General features: G+C 41.9%; 1 pseudogene; it reads right to left on the bottom strand.

The window, feature by feature from the left end:
• Positions 1-5,034: 5,034 nt before the first annotated feature.
• LOC148802147 (pectinesterase inhibitor 3 pseudogene) lies at positions 5,035-6,257 on the bottom strand (annotated as a pseudogene).
• Between the last annotated feature and the right edge of the window lie 2,122 nt (positions 6,258-8,379).

Genomic DNA, 8,379 nt, shown 5'->3' with positions numbered 1-8,379 from the left:
TCTCTCTCTCTCTCTCTCTCTCTCTCCCCCTCTCCTTCTTCTTCTCCTTCATTCTCTCTTGTTCCCTTCTCCTATTTCATCACCGCCAAGTTGCACTAGCGGATTTAAACTCGTTGCATTTTGTATTTTGAACTTTTAAGCATGTTTTGTAGTTAAATGACCCTGCATTATAAAACAAAGGGGTTTTTATTGTTCAGTCCACTCCTGCAAATCTTAGCTCCACGGTACAGGTGGGATAAATCCTAACCGTGGATCGATGCCAAATCGACAGACATGATGCATTTTATAGGGGGTTACTAGTAAGCTAACTCGAGAATGAGACATGACACCACACCACATGTGACTTGTGGGCCCCATGATTCTTAACATTGCATTCCGATTGAATGAATGTTGGTGTGATGGCCTGCACCGCATCCTGCTCGTGGATGTGGGGCTAAAGAATTCTGAGCAGGGCAGATCAGTCATTCTTGATTCCAAATCAAAACATAATGGTACATTTTGCTATAGTTATTCATTTATAACCTTTTTTTATTAGTTTTGGGTACGACGACCATGATACTGGAAAAACTTAAAACAACTTCGACAGGGAAGAGACGACGTGGCAGACCGAGAACCTACCACATGGACATGCCGTCCAATATGCTAATAGCCATTCGTAACAAACAAATGACTGACTTTTTCACAGACCAAGTCATCCCACTAGAAAGGGTGTTGTCCCAAACAGTAGTCACATTGCCTCAGCTTCCCTCCTCGACATCAAATGACCACCCCTTGGAGAACTCCCTTTTGCAGAGCCAGCAACACCAACCTTCCGCAACTATGCAGATAGAGATGGCAGACCCTATGGTTTCGGTGGATCACTGTGTTACAGACCAATCATTTTTGATCCCAGTAGACTCTTCTAACATCCTCCCTTAACTGCCATCCATGTGTTAGCATTTGTAGGTACGTTTTGCAAGTTTTTTCATTCGATTGTGGTCTCCTTGTTTCCTAACCTACTAGTGTATCACCATGAAAATCATTGCAGAGGAGCTCATAAAATTTGTCAAAACAGAAAAACCTGACATCTTATTCCTCTCGGAAACTAAGCTTACTCCTGAAAAGAGTTCTTGACTAACTAGCAACTTGACATTTACAAATTTTACCTTTTATGAGGCTACCGGTCAATCCGGGGACCTTCTTTGTTGCTGGTCAAATTCGATTCAAATCAGTGTTAACCATAAAAGCCCTCACCTAATTCATTTAGACATTTTAAACTACCCTAATCAATCTCCCTGGCAGATCCTTCTCTTCTATGGCCATCCCATCAGGAGTTACTGGGGTAAACTATGGGAAGACATTTATCACCTTCAGGCACCCTCTCAATCACCCTGGATTATACTGGGTGATTTAAATGACATCTATAAATCAGAGGACCACAAGTCCTACAGGGGCAAGCCTCCCCACCTATCCAAGCATCTCCAAAACTTCATACAATTTTTTAACTTAATTGACTTTGTTCTGGTGGGGCCACAATTTACTTGGACGAATGGTCAAAAGGGTGCTTCTAAAGTTCTTGAAAGACTTAACTGAGCCCGAGCTACCCCTTATTGGTGTTAGTTATTCTCCAACACCATTCTTCGCCACTACCCAATTATTAACTAAGACCATGGTCCTCTGTCAGTGGACACTTGCCCAATCCCCCCCACCACAAAAAACCCCATTTCCATTTCATGGCATTCTGGGTTGACCACCCTGGGTGCAAAGAATTAATTGTTGACTTGTGGAGTCAGCCCATGCAAGGTTCACCAGGCCACCAAATTGTCAGCAAACTAAGAACCTGCATAAATGCTCTCAAGTTCTGGAATAAAACCCAGTTCGGGCATATATAAAACCACATCCGGAGAGTCTCTGAGAAAATAGCAAATTTACAACTGAGGGCTCTATCAAGGGAAGAGCAGCAAGAACTGCATTCTCTTAAAGACCAATATAACTATTGGCTGGCTAAAGAAGAGCAATTGTGGAGAGTGAAATCAAGGGAGTTATGACTTAGAGAATGAGACTGAAACACAAAATTCTTTCACCACATGGCCAATTTCAAGAACTCTAAGAACACCATTGATTGGCTAAAATGTTTGGATGGCTCCTGGACCTCTAATAGGGATTCTATAATTAATAATTTCAAAGAATCACTTCTACAAGTGGGAGGCCTTCCAGAAGTCTTTAATCCAACTCAACTAAATGGCCTGAATCTCCCAACTCTATCCCCTCAATAGAAGGACTCACTCTTAGTTCCCCTACCTTTGAGGAAATTTCATCAGTGGTTAAACAATTTAACCCTCATAAGGCACTAGGACCTGATGGCTTCACTCCTTTCTTCTTCTAGTATTTCTGGAATATAATTGATCAGGACATTTACTCCATGGTGCAAAGATTTTTTAACATAGAATTTCTGCCTAAAGCAATAAACAACACAAATGTTGTCTTTGTACCCCAAAACAACAAGCCTATGGATGTCTCCAGTTTCAGGCTAATCAACTTATGTAATGTCCTCTACAAGATTATCACAAAATGGATGATGCAGCGCCTGCAACCGATTCTATAAGACTTAATATCACCAAATCAATCGGGTTTTCTGAAGGGAAGACAAATCTCAGACAATGTCTTGCTAGTGAAGGAGATTCTGCAAAAGATGAAATCCCAGTCCAAAGGTAAGAAATACATGGTTATTAAATTAGACATGTCAAAAGCTTTTGATCGTATGGGTTGATCTTTCTTGTCCCATCTTCTCTACAAGATGGAATTTCCAGACAAATGGTGCAATTTAATTCACCAGTGTATATCTACAACCTCCTTCTCTATAAAAATAGCTGGTGAATCTCATGGCCAATTTTCTCTAAAAAGAGGATTAAGACAAGGCGGTCCAATATCTCCGTATTTGTTCATACTAGGGATGGTGGCTCTCACTCATCTATTAAACAAAGCAATGTCATTGAATCGGCTTGAAGGAGTGAAAATAAGTAGATTCGGGTCTCCAATCACTCACCTTTTCTTTGCAGATGACTGTATCATCTTTTGTAAAGCAGAAGTAGGGCAAGCAAGATCTTTGGTTTTAGTTCTACAAGAATTTGAAGAAATGTCAGGTCAAAAAATAAACTACTCCAAGTCAAGCCTATTTTTCAGCCGCAATGTCCCCAGACATCACCGAAGAATCCTCTCCCACATGCTCCACATATCTCGCTCCACGATTGGCTCTAAGTACCTTGGTACCCACATTGATTCAAACCAATGCTCCTCACACAAAGATATCTTAGAGAAGGCTTCTTCAAGAGCCTCATCTTGGAGTTCACAACTTCTTTCTTAAGCAGGGAGAACTACTCTAGTTCATTCGGTTTTGCAGGCTATACCAGTGTACACCATGACCATAGAATTAATCCCTCAATCAGCTTTGGTGAAGCTGGAAAAAATCATAAGATCGTTTTGGTGGGGGAACTCCAATAAAGCATCTACTCATACAATCTCATGGAATAAAATCTGTCGGCCTAAGAATCTGGGAGGTCTAGGCTTCAGATAAAAAAAAGCCATGAACAAAGCCATGTTTTCGAAGCAAATATGGAGACTGCTAACAGCCACCTCAAGCATTTGGAGTTGCCAAATTAAAGCCAAATACTTCCCTTACAGTTCATTATTTGCAGCCAAGAAAGGTCATCGGAGTTCTAAATGGTGGCAACATGCTTTCAAATTACTATAACAACTTCGGAAAAACCTACTCTGGGTAGTGCACAATGGGAACTCCATTCATGCAATTTCAGACCCATGGGTCCCCACCCTTGCTGGGAATATACCACTTTTGAAAGATCCATTGTTACAGCCGACATCTACCAATCTATTATTCTCTGATCTTCTAAACCCAGATGATTCCTGGGACATCCATAAGTTACAGCATATTTTTCAAGATCCTTCTATAATACACATCACAAACACCACTCCAAACCTTAGCTCCTCGAATGATAACCTGATCTGGAAAGGTAACTCCTCGGGGATCTATTCGGTGAAATCAGGTTACAGACTCTTGGTCTCTGAAGAGGGATTCTCATCAACAACTTTTTTCGAGTGGAAGCTCATATGAAAACTCAGAATTCCATTTAGGTTCCAGCTATTCCTATGTAGTGTGGAAAGGCATATCAACTAAGAATAAATGCCATGCTTGGTTGCGGGAAGGGGATCAAATATGTGTTCTCTACAAGACTCAAGTTGAGATAGCCCATCACCTTTTCTTTCAATGCCCTTTTGCTAGGGCAATCTAGTGTGAAGCTCAAATTGGGTTAAATCCATCACTTTTGCCCATGAAACCTATACATCAGGTCATAAAGGAGTGGTTCCATGAGTTAACTATCCACTTTGGTAAACAACAAGCTATAAATAGCTTAGCCTGCTTCAACATCCTAAGCTACCATATTTGGAAAGCTAGAAATAAAAAATTATTTGAGCTCGTGGTGTCGGACCCGAAACAGGTAGCCAAGCTAGTGTCTCAGTTCCAATATGATGAACCATCAGCTCAAACCCTTCTTGATGAAGCTAATCGAGTTCTCATCGGCATGGATATGCAGGATGTGGGTTCTACATCAGCCACTCCAGTCACCACCTGGTTTTTGCAAAAGGAGCACCTTGTTGGGCTATTAACATCCACGACGCTGAAATTAGAGCACTCTTAGAAGGATTGCGTGAAGCCCAAGCGCATGGCATCTCTCATCTAAAGGTCTTTTCTGATAATGAATCTTTAGTAAATATGGCAAAGTTTGGCACGACGAGCCATTGGGTTGATCAGCTACACAATAGCCAACTTGAAAGACTAATATCTACTTTTATTTCTCTCTTTTGAGCATGTACATAGGCAGTATAATCAATTGGCCCATACTTTTGCTTACTTATCGTGTAAGGGCCAGTTTAAGTTACACTTCAACTCACGCTTATCTCCTCATGTAACTTTCAGCATATAAATCTATTTTTGTTCTTTTGCCAAAAAAAAAACTATATCATACCATAGAATTGAAATCAAACCCGTTCATTTTTATGGATCAACGTCAGCCCTTGCAGGGAGGGGGTATTATCGAGAAGATAAATAAAATAGAGTGCATTACTCGTAATCCTGGCTACAATGATGATCTGTTGCTTCACATCCAACTTCACCATCCCATCAACGTTCTGAAATCCATCAAGGCACGTGTCTTCGCTTGTCAAAGCAGCGCTGACCCATGCGTTACTCATCTGCTCCCGGAATGTTCCACGGTGAAGTCCAGGCCGGGTTTTGCACTTATGATAAGGGCTATAGCTTAGGCCCGGGCCTGGCCCGGCCGGGGTTCCGAGCCTAAAACATAAGCCCTAGCCCATGTCTACACGTGCCCGGGCTGGGCTTTGCACTTATGATAAGGGCTATAGCTTAGGCTCAGGCCCAACCCGACTCAAGGTTCCGAGCCTGAAACATAAGCCCTAGCCCATGTCTACACGGGCCTGGTCCAGGCCAGGCCTGATTTTGGGCCCTTGTTTTTCATATCTAAAACATTACATATCTATAATATTTTATATTAAATAACATAACATGCATATAAACTTATTTTATACATTATATAATATAAAATATTACATATAATATAAATTATACATGTTATGTTATAATATTTATATATAAAATATATAATCTAATGTAAAATAACATGTATATATATGTATACGTTATACACAAAAGGTGTAAGTTTAAATATATGCAGGCCGGGCCGGGCTTGAAGTATTAAGCCCAAGCTCAGCCCTAAAATTTGCAAGCCTGATGTTGGCCCAGTCCCGAGCTGGGCCTGAACACAAAACCCAGGCCCAAGCCTGGAATTTCCAGGTTGGGCTGGGCCGGGCTGAAATGATCACCCCTACGGTGAAGGTGTTGGACAAAGCTCTGAAAGCGTTTTCTGCAACTCATCTACCGAGTCGGATAACTGCTCAACGCAATCACTGATTGCACCTTTCTACCTTTTGTCCCCATTGTGAAGCTTTTGGAGTCGATCAAGACACCAGGAGATGCTTCAAACACGACCGAGGGCTGAGGATGATGGTTAAGCGAGATCATTGGGGGTTGGGGTGTTAGCAGAGCCAGTGTAGGAGAGAGTTCAAAAGCAGAGGTTTGGGTAACTAGCATGCATACATGATGAATGGACGAGATCTTGTTTAGCACTGGAAGAGAAATACAGTAAGAAAACCAAGAATGTAAGGAAAGAGAATGGAAACACCATTGCTATTGGTTTTTAGGGAAGGAGAAGAAACACTCACCGGACGATCGAATGTAGACTAAGACTTATAAGTTATATCCGACTGCGAAGGGTAATTTTCCCTTAATGTTAGTTTTATTATATATATAATAAAGTTGAATGTGCCATGTTAGCATGCCTCTCCTTCCTTCCCCACCCTTTCCTAATTTCTCATTTTTTTTTAAATTCCGCATAATAGCATCTAAACCAATCAATAGAGTTTGCAATAAAAGTTTTTGTAGGAGACGGTTGCCATTCTGATGCATCTCCCGTTGTAGGTACTTGTTGTTCACCATGACCACAATGGCAACAAGGTACTAAACCAATACAATAGAGACACCTGCGACTAGTTCACAACTTGGCACGAACTTGCGAACCTATGATGAGCTCAAAGCCACGACATACCTGTGACGGGTTCAAGGTTACCACAGACTTGCGATGAGCTTAAAGCTATCACGAGCTTGCGATGAGCTCAAAGCCATCGTAGGTTGGTGATGAACGAAAAAATAGTGGTTAGCCAAAAATGTTCATAGTAGAACATCCAATAGGATTAAGTTGGACACGTCAGACCAGTCTTGACATCATCCATGTCGTATCAGCACAGGAGACCCGCAAAAGGAAGTAGCAGACGTGTATTATGAGAATCCTCAGACGAAAGGAAACTTTGTTCCGGAGAGATCTCATAAGACACGTGGTGAACTCCTAGCAGTGTTCCCCTGACAACTGACACGGAATCAAAGATTCTCTTTCCATATGGGAATCAAATTCTTTTGACTCCTTCCTTTCAGGACCTTGGGATCTCTCCCTATAAAAGGAAGCATGAATCATAACGAACATATGACTCTGTCGATAGAAGCCCTTAAGCCTATCCTTTGCTTCCAACCTTCCTTCATCCTTTAAGGAAACCATCACACTTAGCCTTACCACACCACTCGCACCCGCCATAAGATTTTTTTTCAAAGAATGTGTATTTCGAATGTCTTTCCGACTTCTTCAGTAGTTTGAGATATTTCGAATGTCTTTCTAGCTTCTTCGGTAGTCTGAGAACATTGGAGATAAGTTTTGGAGAGGTTTATAGATCGGTAGTCTAAGAATATTGGGGATAAGTTTTAGGTTGGTATATTTTTTTCATGTGTTTTTCTTTTTATAGTACTTCTTCTATTTTTGAAATGCATCAGTTTTCCATTTCAGGTTGGTATTTTTTCAGTTTAGATAAGTTTTGGAGGTTTTCCTTTGATTTTCAGCTGCGCTTTTGGTAACTCTTCTCTATTAACATCTTTATTTTTTCAGGCACATTTCCACCAAGAAACACTTCGTTCAAGCCAGTTCTGACCTTTGAAAACTTGAAGAAACAACATCAATAAACAGGTATGATTAAACTTCCTTTAAGTCGGTTTTGTCATTTCATATTGCAAATGACACCCAAACCATCTCACTAGATGTAAAAATTCCGGAAAAAATGGAAAAAAAAAGCAAAAAAAAAGTAAAAAAACCAGAACTGGGTTATCGCATGACCCATTTTAGCATACAAGTGAAGAAGACGATCTAATCGGGTTGTCTTCCACCTGCTTTCGAAAATACTATTCGGATAATAGTGTAGGTTGAGAAAACTGATGTAACCGTTTTTGGTCACGTACCATTTTTTGTGATGTATAAATTTTTTGGCTAAGTACCTCGTTGTTTGACCCGGTGGTGACGTGCCTTGGTGATGAGCTACTTGGTGGCGAACTCCCAGGGGGAGAACTACTTGGTGACGAACTGCCTGGTGGTGCTCCCTGGTGGCGAACTGCCTAGTGGTGCTCCCTGGTGGCGAACTGCCTGATGGCGAGCTGCCTGGTGGCGAACTGCCTGGTAGTGCTCCCTGGTGGCGAACTGCCTGGTGGCGAACTGCCTGATGGCGAACTGCCTGGTGGTGAACTGCCTGGTGGCGAACTACCTGATGGCGAACTCGTCACTTGACTTGCTCCTAGGCGATCTGCAACTCAGAGGATGGTGGAGCTCCCTGGTGCAGCGCAACCCGACTACCCTCCGCGTGAGGTGATTTTCTCTCCTTTGTAGACGGCGGGAGCTGGGGGACCTGCGAGAACTGAATCAGAGGACCCGGGGG

This window comes from Nelumbo nucifera, chromosome 2 (assembly GCF_055504915.1).
Source record: "Nelumbo nucifera cultivar China Antique chromosome 2, China Antique-T2T, whole genome shotgun sequence".
NCBI lineage: Eukaryota > Viridiplantae > Streptophyta > Magnoliopsida > Proteales > Nelumbonaceae > Nelumbo > Nelumbo nucifera.
Note: the sequence above shows the minus strand (reverse complement) of the source record. Positions and strands in the feature narration are given on the sequence as shown.